The following is a 12,285-nucleotide window of genomic DNA, read 5'->3' on the forward strand; positions in this document are numbered from 1 at the left end:
TCTCTGAATTCGAAACGAACAGCGAGCGACGCCGTCGTTGTTGATTCGAATTCATCGAATCGTTTGACTCTCTGTTGTGTGACACGATAGACCAATTGGCCTATTTGCTTCTGATTTGATCTGAAGCCGTGAAAAATTGAAGCTTCTTGGGCTTGGTTTGCTTGGAAATTTGGGCTTTATCAATCACCGAGTGACGTATTGATTGAAGTTGTTTGGGAATGGCAGTCTGGACTTGTGATTCTGCTAATACAGGTAACAATGGTAAGGCTTTAAAGGTTTCTACCTCTGTTACGAATAATACATGGATAATTGATTCTGGTGCTACTGAACATATGACTTGTGATTCTAGACAGGTAGAAACCCTAAAACCATCCACCAAAACTGTCGTCAGTGTCGCCAATGGTAATCATGCCCCTGTTATCGGGGAAGGAACCGTCTCCCTTTCATATACCCTTAGTCTTGATACCGTACTTGTTGTGCCTTCTCTTGACTATAATTTATTATCTGTTGCTCAAATAACTGTCGTCCTGCATTGCCTTGTGATTTTTTGGCCTTCTTTTTGTGTTTTTAAGGACATTCGGACTCGCAAGACGATTGGTTATGGTATTAGGAAAGGGAAACTCTACTACTTGGAGCTGACATCAAACAGTTCTCGAATGTTGACTCAAGCTCTTGCAGTGGAAGGAAATCCGGGGGATAGGAATAAAGCTTCAGAGGTTTGGTTATGGCATCGTCGACTTGGACATGCTTCTTTCGGCTATCTACGGAGGTTGTTTCCTAGCCTCTTTGGTAAGCATGATGTTTCTAGCTTTAAATGTGGTGTTTGTGAACTAGCTAAAAGTCATCATGCTTCGTTTCCATCCAGTTTGAATAAAAGTTCTGTTCCATTTATGATAATTCATTCTGATGTTTGGGGTCCATCTAAAACTGCTACATTTGGTGGTGCTCATTGGTTCGTTACTTTTATTGATGACTGCACACGTATGACTTGGGTTTGTTTGATGAAATCCAAAGGTAAAGTTACTTCTTTGTTTCAACAGTTTTACAAAATGGTACAAGTACAATATAAGTCACAAATACAGGTTCTCAGGAGTGATAATGGTGGCAAATATGTTAACTCTGAACTTCGTGCCTTTCTTGATCATCATGGGATTGTTCATCAAACTACATGTCCATATACTTCACAACAAAATGGGGTTGCCGAACGCAAGAACCGTCAGCTTCTGGAGGTTGTTTGTGCTTCCTTACTCAAGGCTCGTCTCCCGTTATCCTATTGGGGAGAAGCTCTCACCTCAGCTGCGTATCTCATTAATCGTGTTCCATCCTGATCGGTTGATTTTCAGACACCCCTTCAGGCACTTTCTTCACATGTTGATGCTCCTGCAGTCCCTAATCTTCCACCTCATGTGTTTGGTTGTGTGGCATTCGTTCATCTTCAGAAACAACAGCGAAGTAAGCTTGAACCTCGAGCCTTACGAAGTGTGTTTGTGGGGTATGCATCAAGGCAGAAAGGATACCGTTGTTATCACCCACCGACGAATAAGTTGTTTGTCACTATGGATGTTGCGTTTCATGAGAATGATATGTACTTTGCCAATCCCGAGTTTTCACTTCAGGGGGAGAATCAGAAAGAAGTTCAAACTCTTGATTATACTATTCCAGATATAGATAGAGTGAATGATTTGGATTTAAGTGGTGATGTCTTGGAAATAAGTGGTGATCATTCACACGAAAATAATGATGTGAATGAATTGGAATTAAGTGGCAATGTCTTGGAGACAAGTGGTGATCATTCACATGGAAACAATGTTGAAAACCTTGAAAAGGACGAGTCGACATCGCCAGATAACTCACTGCCTGATAGCTCACTGCCAGTTTCCTCACCACCGGATAGCCCTATGTCGCCAGCTACCTCACAGTCGATCTTGAGTCCCAATAACCATAATCAATCGTCTTCGATCCCGGATGCACCACAACCACGTGTCTCTGATCGCGTCAACCGAGGTATTCCTAAACTTACTTATGAAGCCGACCCTAAATGCAAAACTAGGTATCCAGTGATTAAGCCCAACCCTGAGTCTAAAGTGTTATACCCGTTAAGTAATTATGTGTCTACCAGTCACCTGTCAGAATCAAATAAGTCGTTTGTGCAACAATTATCTACTGTATCTATTCCTAACAGTGTGCAAGAGGCTTTAACTGATCCACGTTGGCAAGTAGCAATGAATGAAGAGTTGAAGTCTTTGAAGAAGAATGCTACCTGGGAAATCACAAATTTGCCAGCTGGTAAGAAACCTGTGGGATGCAAATGGGTCTATACTGTGAAATACAAAGCAGATGGGACGGTGGATTGTTTCAAGGCAAGACTGGTAGCAAAAGGATACACTCAAAAATATGGAATCGACTACACAGATACATTTGCACCTGTAGCCAAGATCAACACAGTTCGTGTTTTGTTGTCATTGGCTGCAAATCTTAATTGGCCCTTACAACAGTTCGATGTGAAGAACGCCTTCTTGCATGGAGACTTGACAGAAGAGATTTATATGGATCTTCCACCGGGATGTGATGCTCCAGATAAATACAAAAGAAAAGTGTGCAGGTTGAAGAAATCCTTGTATGGCTTGAAGCAGTCTCCTCGAGCATGGTTCGGAAGATTCACAAAATCTATGAGAGCATTCGGTTACATACAAAGTAACTCTGATCATACTTTGTTCCTGAAAAGACAGAATGGGAAGCTTACTGCACTTATTGTGTATGTAGACGATATGGTGGTAACAGGTAATGATCCGGAAGAACGTGGGGCCTTGCAAAGATACCTGTCTACAGAATTTGAAATGAAGGACCTTGGATCCTTGAAATATTTTTTAGGGATTGAGGTGTCGAGAAACAGTTCTGGAATTTTCTTGTCTCAGAGGAAGTATATTATTGATTTGTTGCACGAAACTGGCATGTCAGCTTGTCAGCCAGTAGCTACACCATTAGAAGAAGGATTGAAGCTTAGTGTTGATCCTAATCAAGTACCAGTTGACAAAGGAAGATACCAAAGGTTAGTAGGCCGTTTGATGTATTTGGCACACACAAGACCAGACCTTGCTTATGCCTTGAGTGTAGTGAGTCAATACATGCATGATCCTGGAGAACAACATATGAATGCCGTGATGAGAATATTGCGATATTTGAAGGGAAGTTCGAGCAAAGGAATTTTGTTTAAGAGGAATAATCACTTTAGTGTTGAAGGTTATACTGATGCAGACTGGGCAGGTTCCATTGATGATAGACGCTCAACATCAGGTTACTTTACGTTTGTTGGGAGTAACTTGGTTACATGGAGAAGTAAGAAACAGAATGTGGTTGCCCGTTCCAGTGCAGAAGCAGAATACAGAGGTATGGCTTTGGGGATTTGTGAAATTTTGTGGCTTAAGCTTCTGTTAAGCGATTTGGGTATACAACATGATCAACCCATGAAATTATTTTGTGATAATAAAGCTGCTCGTGACATTGCACATAATCCGGTACAACATGATAGAACAAAGCATGTTGAAGTTGATCGGTTCTTCATCAAAGAAAAATTGGAAGGGAAAATAATTGAAGTACCGGCGATAAGAACAGAAGATCAGTTGGCAGATATCCTCACAAAAGTTGTTTCGAGTCACAAGTTTTCAAGTTTCTTACACAAGTTAGGCATGAGCGACATATATGCACCAACTTGAGGGGGAGTGTTGACTTTTGTATTTTATGTAGGATCCCTAATTGATATGTAATCCCATGTAATCACTTGTAATTAGTTTTCTTTCCTTTCATGTTAGGGTTGTACACCTATAAGTTCCTCTTATTGAGAAAAATATATTATTATTCAAAGCATTCTCTTCTAATATATGAACAATAACATGTTTATTTTTATAAAGATATTTGTTGGCATTGGTAATAAAGAAAATGTGTCGAATGATATGTAAGATATTGTATGAAAAACCTTATAGATTAATATATAAATGTTTTGTTTAGTAAATTCTTGAGCTTTTTAATTTGTGACTTTGTTGTTTGAGGATGCCTCCTTTCATATTGATATCTGGCTTCGTCCATGATGTGTTGTATGGCTAAGATAAGCTAAATATAGCTGTACCTTGATTGAAGGCATTGTACCTCTGCTAGATTGCAGATAAGAATGGAGGTGTAATATAGGATCAAATGAATTATTGAAATTATTATGCAGTAGCACCAACTTGGAAACGGAAAACGGAAAACACAAGACAATGAGACGTCTAAGTTACAAAAATACTTGAAAGTTCAAACAGAGAATCATAACAAGTCATCGAGTTAGAACAGAATACATGGTATGTAAAAGAGAAACACCACTGATCGAGAACTTATTCAACGCCCATTGCTGCATCTCACGACAGCCTTGATCTTCCTCCTCTTCCTCGCCCTTGATCCGGAATCTTCCCCTTGATCACGTCTGCAAGACAACCCTGGCATGTTAGGCCACGTCCAGGTTGGGGGTGGGCAAAAGATGATGTTCGAACTCGGAAAATCTGCTAACCGAGAGACACGGCCAGAATCCAAGCTGTACACTGCAATATCGCTTAACATGCTTCTTAACCGATGGAACTCGTAACTCTTGCTATGAAGAGGCTTGTGGAAATAAATACATCTCCCTTCCACTCCAGGGAAATCTTGAGTTGAAAGAGAGTAGCAGCCGTCATCCCCTAGCACCAATATTCGATCATCCAGAGCTTGCGCCTCTAGCTTAACCCATTGCTTCTCGTGAGCGTGAGCGTCCAGCTTAAAAATCTCGAATGTATAGTCTAACGGATTTCCCTTCAAATATATATCAACTAAAAGCAGCTCTCCCAACGATTCCACCAACATCTTCTTCTTCTCGTGGTCCAGGCAAGAGATATTCGGTAATGGAGATGCAATCATTTCCGTATTCAGACAAGAATCAACTGCCACTGCTCTCCCGTCACGACACACGACACAAAACCTTCCTTTGAAGAAAATAACGTCTTGAAAATCACGGTATTCGTCGTCCAACTTCAGAAGGAAATTGGTGCAGTCTACAACGTCAGCACCTAGCTCTCCGTAGTATAACGTTCCGAATAGATCAATTGCCATGAAAGCAGGGAAATCAAGATTCAAGGATGCAGCCACCTTAAAATCACCATGCATCTCCCCACCATATTCTACTAGACTATATATTCTTGCCACTTCAAATACCCGAGATTCCAATAAGTTGAATACCTTGAGGAAGGGCTTGAGCTGCCCTCGAAATAAGCGGGAGAGCGGATGCAACATGTGATGAGTGTGTTGTTCACCCTTTTGATCAAGACCTACTTGTTTGACATTAATCAACCAACCTCTTTTCTGGGGATCATCATTGTTGGGAGGTTCGAGATGATAGACTACACTCTCGACGAGGGTAAAGCTATATCCGCAAATATCATAGCCCCTGTCTGGGTCTGCAATGTTCACTTCCACGGGCAATTGGATCAGGTTCTTTTAGAAGGGAGGAATAGAGGACCGCCACAACTTACAGACTGCGCGGAATCTAGAAACGTCGGTTTTGGTGTTGAGGCGGTTAATGATGTTCTCTAACAGATCGTCTGGGATATTACCGGAACTGATAACTCTGAGAAATATGACTATGGAAAAATGAAATAAGGAGAACAGAAGCTTAGAAGAAAAAGGGTTTCGGAATGCTTTGTATTTCACTGTATAAAAATATTACAAGTCTTTACAATGTGTTATATATATATAGCCTCTCAGCACACATGGACTATTACAATACTACCCCTTTGTAACTAACTCTCTAACCATCTAACTACTTGAGTGGTAGTGGTTATAACCAATCGACAAATCACAATGGCTAATACTCCCCCCCCTCAAACTGTGCTAGGGTACAACTTAGCAAAGTTTGAATCTACAAAAACACAACCCTGTAATGCTATTGTGTAAGTGAATCAACTCGAAACTGTAATACTGGAGATTGCAGATTGTGATCCTAAGCTCAAGTTGTGACAATGCTTCACAAAAACAGGGCTATGTAATCCTTTAGTTAGGACATCAACAACTTGCTCTTCTGTGGGAATGTATTGAACACGCAGATCACCTTTTTGTACTTTCTCCCTCATAAAGTGATAGTCAGTGTCGAGATGTTTGATCTTAGAATGAAAAACAAGATTCGAACATATAGCAAGTGCTGACAAGTTGTCACAGTAAAGATGAGGAGGTGAGGGAAGACACTGATGCATATCTCTGAGCACTGATCTAATCCAACAAACATCAGCTACACACAGAGCTATTGCCTTATATTCTGCCTCTGTTGAGCTGCGTGAGACAGTGGATTGCTTTTTGGATTGCCATGAGATAAGATTAGATCCTAAGTATACCACATACCGGGTTATTGATCTCCTAGTATTGATATATGCTGCCCAGTCTGAATCTGAATAGGCAGCTATAAATATATCTTCACCCTTTGTATATTTCAAACCATAAGTGAGAGTACCTTGCAAATACCTCAGAATTCTCTTGACCAAATGAAAGTGTGAATCTGTTGGAGTGTCCATAAACTGACATACCATATTCACTGAGTATGCTATATCAGGTCTAGAAAATGTTAAGTACTGTAAAGCACCCACCAAGCTTCGATAAAGAGTAGGATCTGTCATTAGTATGCCTTCAGATTCAAGCAACTGAGTATGAGGTTTAGAGGGTGTAGATGTAGGTTTACAATGTTCCATACCAGCCTTTTTCAACAAATCTCGGGCATATTTAGACTGATTAATGAATATAAACCCATCTTGATTATACTGGATATGAAGACCAAGAAAATAGGTAAGTTTTCCCATATCTTTAAGATCAAATACTGCAGCAAGGCTTTTAATCACTGATTGAATCTTTGAAGCATTGGAACCGGTCACAATGATGTCATCAACATATAACAGGAGGAGAATAACATCCCCATGATCTTCTTTAACAAAAAACTTGTATCGGATAAGGATGTAACAAACCCCAAAGTAGGTAGGTAGATAGTAAACTTTGAATTCCAAGCTCGTGGGGCTTGTTTCAAGCCATAAAGTGACTTTATTAACTTGCAAACATAGTTTGGATGTTGTGAATCAACAAACCCTTGGGGCTGCTTCATATAGACTTCCTCTTCTAACTCTCCATGTAAGAAGGCATTTTTAATGTCTAGTTGCCTTAAACTCCAACCAAATTGTACTGCTAAAGCTAAAATCATTCTGACAGTGGTATGTCTCACCATCGGACTAAACGTTTCAGAATAGTCCAAACCTTGCTCTTGGCTATACCGTTGTGCAACTATTCGAGCCTTATACCTAGAAATTGATCCATCAGGGTTCTTCTTAATTTTGTATACCCATTTGTTTCCAACAATACTTCTGTCAACTGGAGGAGGAACTAAACACCAAGTTCCTTGTGCCTTTATAGCATCGAACTCATCTTGCATGGCTCTTTGCCATTCAGCCTTAACACTAGCAGTTTTAAAATTTTTAGGCTCCTCTATATTAGTGATATCCGCTAAGAAACCCACTGGAAAAATCATCCATAACCTCCAAATAAGCAATCTCAGGAAAAGTTGCTGAATATGCTGCATAGTTCTTTCTTGAAAGTGCACCTGTTTGTAGCCTTGTTTGAATTCCAGAACTTTGATGCACATGAGTAGATGTGGTTGTATGTTCTATACCTGATGGATATGAATTTAAAGAGAGTGGAAGTATTACCTGGAGTTGGTCTGGACTCAAGACAGGAAGCAAAAGAGTTGTATCACTTGTCGTGGAAAGAGTATGGCCCGATGTACTTTGACTTTGAGAATGCCCTGAGCTTGAACTTGACGTCTCAGATTGATCAACTGAAGAAGATGCAATTCTATCATTCTCACTGTGTATCTGATTAACTTCATGAGTACTAGAAGTCTGAGTAACAGGGACATGAACTAAAATGGGAGAATGTGTAGCCTTTTGATCAACCACTAGAGCATTGACTTGGTGTTGTAACCTTTGTTTACCAGGGAACATCATCTCATTGTGTATGACATGTCGAGAAATAATGCATTTCTTGGACACTAGATCATAACATATTACACATTTGTATCCTGAAGAGTACCCGAGAAAGACACACAATGTTGATCTTGTTTGAAGCTTATTAGAATTATAAGGCCTAAGCCAAGGAAACACAGCAGTTCCAAATGTTTTCAAGAATTTTAAGTTAGGAAGTTTCTTGTATAGCAGAGTATAGGGAGAAACCATAGATAGAGACTTGCATGGCATTCGATTGATAAGAAATACTAAGTGTGCACAAGCAAAATACCAAAACTCCAATGGTAGAGCAACATTAGTGAGTAATGTAATTGAAGTTTCAATGATATGCCAGTGTTTTCTCTCAGCAATTCCATTTTGCTGAGGGGTATATGGACATGACAGCATCTGAGCAATCCCTTTATCATCTAAGAACTTTGTAAAAGCATTACTAACGTACTATCCTCCCCCATCAGTTTGTAAACACATGACTGACACTCCATACTGGGTTAATACAAACTGATAAAACTTTACAAAAATAGAGAAGACATCAGATTTATTGCACATTGGAAGTACCTAAGTGTATCTTGTATATTCATCAGTAAACAGTACATAATGCCTATAGCCATCTACAGACTTTATAGGAGACGGTCCCCAAACATCAGAGTGAATCTTATCAAATGGAGACAAACATTTTTCAGTTCTTACATGAAATGGCAATCTAGACATTTTGCCCTGAATACACGATGTACAAATACTGTGCTTATCATCTGGTTTATATGATATACTACACTGTATTAACATACAAGAAAGTACTTCATTTGTAGGGTGACCCAATCTTTGATGCCACATATTTGACTTCACTAATTGACCAAGCAAAGCTGTTGTAGTGGGAAATGTAGACTGCACACCTTTAGCACTATGAAAAACTGGAATCTGAAACAACTACTTAGGCCTACTCTTTCCGTGATACAGGACCTCCTTTGTCTTCTTGTCCTGTAAAAAGAAATTGGACTCATCACAAATAAACCAACTGTTATTATCAGCACATATTTGTTTAACAGACAACAAACTTCGAGCAATCTTTGGAACATGTAAAACATGAGTAAGTAATAAGGATTTGTCCTTTGTATGAAGAGTGGTAGAACCAGTGTTTTTTTATTGATATACTAGAACCATTACCAATAGTAATCGTCTCATTTCCTTCATATGGAGCAACTGTGCTAAGGCATTAACATCAGCTGTCATGTGATGAGAAGCACCAGAATCCACTATCCATGAATCAGTAGGCATAAACTGGGATGACTGTTGTGCATTCAACGCAGTTATGGAAAACGGAGGGGATTGACTTTGATAGGAGTAGTTGCTTTGGTGATGACAATTAAGAGCAACATGACCCATCTTTCCACAAATTTGACATTCAATCACAAAACCAGAAGTTGAATTGTTGTTGTTCCTGTGAAAACAATTTGCTGATGTATGACCTCGTTTGTTGCAGATTTGACATTCAATCACTACATTCATCCTTGTGTCTGTGTTTCCCGACCAACCATTGTTATTTGAGTTCTGCCTATATCCTCCAGAATGAAAACTCTTCCCCTTGTATCCATTATTGGACCGGTAATTGTGTTGACCCTTAGAATTAGAGCCATTGAAAGATCTGAAACCAGAATTTGAGCTTTGATTTCTTGTATCTGAATAAGAACCAGAATTTCCGAAGAAACCAAAACCGTATGGTGCAGGAGTATAAAATATATCAGGTGGTTGTTGTGTAGAATAAAACTGAGAGGACTGCATATTAGGCTGAAACTGTGATGATAATGGATAAGGAACCTGTGATAAAACACCACCGGTAGAAGCAGGGATGTGAGTATGATTCTGTGGATTAGAAGAAGAACCATTGACCATTGAAGATCCAGGATGAGTACCAGTCCCTTTCACATATAAGGTTGACAAACTTTGAGACAACATATTAATTTCACCATCAATTTCCTTTTCAGCACCAAGAAGTTGTGCTCTGAACTTTTTGAGAGTAATTGATGACTCTCTAGCAAGAATAATAGCTCTGATTATTGCATAGTCTTTTGGTCGCCCATCCAATCCGGCAATGATAACATCATTGTCTGAGACATACTCCCCTGCAGCACTCAACAGCTCTCTAATGTTTTTCAATCTCAGCAGATACTTATCAATCGAGTCAGTTCCCTTTTGTATAGTATGCAACTCAGTCTTTAGATGATTCACTCTTGATTTTGATACAGAAGCAACCCTATCTACAAGATTCACCCAAGCCTCATGAGCATTCTTGCATCCGAGAACATACTCCATTGCTTCATCAGATAACGTTGCAAGCAAAAGACTTATCAAAGCCATATCAGTTGACTCCCAATCAACATACGCTTTAGTAATTTCCTCGGTAACTCCAAGATCAGTAGACAACACAAACTTTGATGGACACACATTAGTGCTATCGAAATGACCAAACAATTTATAACCCATCAACACAGCTTTAAACTGAAATGCCCATTTGGCAAAATTATCATCCTTCAATTTTATAGTAAGCATCCCCAACAAATTTTCTACTTTAACAGTCGGATTATTCATCTTGACTTAGATCACAGATACACAAAACTCCAGATATGTAATGAAAAGGAAGAGATTGACACTCTTTGCAATTGAAACAAACTGCAAGACTTCGAAGAGACTGAAACTCTTTACCAAGAAAGATTGATACTTTCCAAAATTAACAAGAAAGAATAACACTTGTCGAAGAGACTGAAACTTTTTACCATGAAAGGTTGACACTTTCCAAAATGAGCAAGAAAGAATAACACTTTCTCAAATACTCTAACTTCACAATTATTTCTTCATCAAAACCTTATGAACATTCGACTATACAGTCAATCGTCAAATTTCTCAAATTTTACACCAAAAACTTTCTTCAAGACTCTTAAAAAACCAATACCCATGATCAAAATAGCTTCAACCACCGAAAGAAAGATGTCACTTGAATCAATTTCAACGATCGAAGGACACACCCAACTTCAACAGCCTTCCGTAATCGAGACCTTCGAAATTGCAGACAACAAAGCGTCTTCAATCTTCCAGAGCAACGGAAAATTCATCGGTGCGGCGACGAACCTATCCGGCGATGATACCATGATAACTCTTAAGAAATATGACTATGGAAAAATGAAATAAGGAGAGCAGAAGCTTAGAAGAAAAAGGGTTTCAGAATGCTTTGTATTTCACTGTATAAAAATATTACAAGTCTTTACAATGTGTTATATAGCCTCTCAACACACATGGACTATTACAATACTACCCCTTTGTAACTAACTCTCTAACCATCTAACTACTTGAGTGATAGTGGTTATAACCAATCGACAAATCACAATGGCTAATAGGAACCACTCGCCATATGCATATATTAAACTATCAAGGGTTAGCTGGTACTACGAAACGAAATAAAAGATCCCGGGAAAGAACAAGAAGAAGGCAGAAAAGATCCCGGTTTCTGATGTTCTCTCTCAATCTTTCTCGTTCTCAATCTCGTGGTGAAAGCACAAAGTGTGAATGTGAATACTCAGTGCTCGATCACTTTCACTCCTTTTATATCGTCGAATCCTAATGACAATTGGAAGGGGTACTTTCAGTAAAGTTTCCTTGTTTTACACGTCAAAACAAATCCTAGCGACAATTGGAAAATTTTGTGTGTATATAGTAAACGAAACAGGAAACTTTTCATTTTTATTCTTCGTTATCCTAAAAGGCTAAATGTCTTAATTATTAAGGGTGATAAATTAATTACTTAATCAATCAATATCCCTATATTTCAGGAAAGAAATTAATAGAATACTACACCGAATAAGGTCCCGAGCGGTAGGACTAATACCCGGTTAAAATGAATGCATTTCAAATAGGGAATCATCCGCATTTTTGTCAAGTTCGTGTCACGAATCCAAAACTAGAGAGCATACCTGACTTGGAATTCTACAGCATGCATTTCCTTTGAACTTCCAATAAAGTGTCTCTAAATTTTAATCGGAGGGTCAACTTCTTGGGATTTAAACTCATTGGAAATTACCATTGTTTTTGGGTAAAGGAGAAATAATTAACAGTTGCTACGCACGCACCACTTAAAATGTAAATCCACTTGTAAAAATTAGAAGAACAAATGAATTAGCTAAGTTTTCCTAACAGTTGTTAAGTCAAAAATAAGTAACGGTTATTAAGTCAAAATTAAGTC

Source organism: Malus sylvestris, chromosome 14 (assembly GCF_916048215.2).
Source record: "Malus sylvestris chromosome 14, drMalSylv7.2, whole genome shotgun sequence".
Taxonomy (NCBI): Eukaryota; Viridiplantae; Streptophyta; class Magnoliopsida; order Rosales; family Rosaceae; genus Malus; species Malus sylvestris.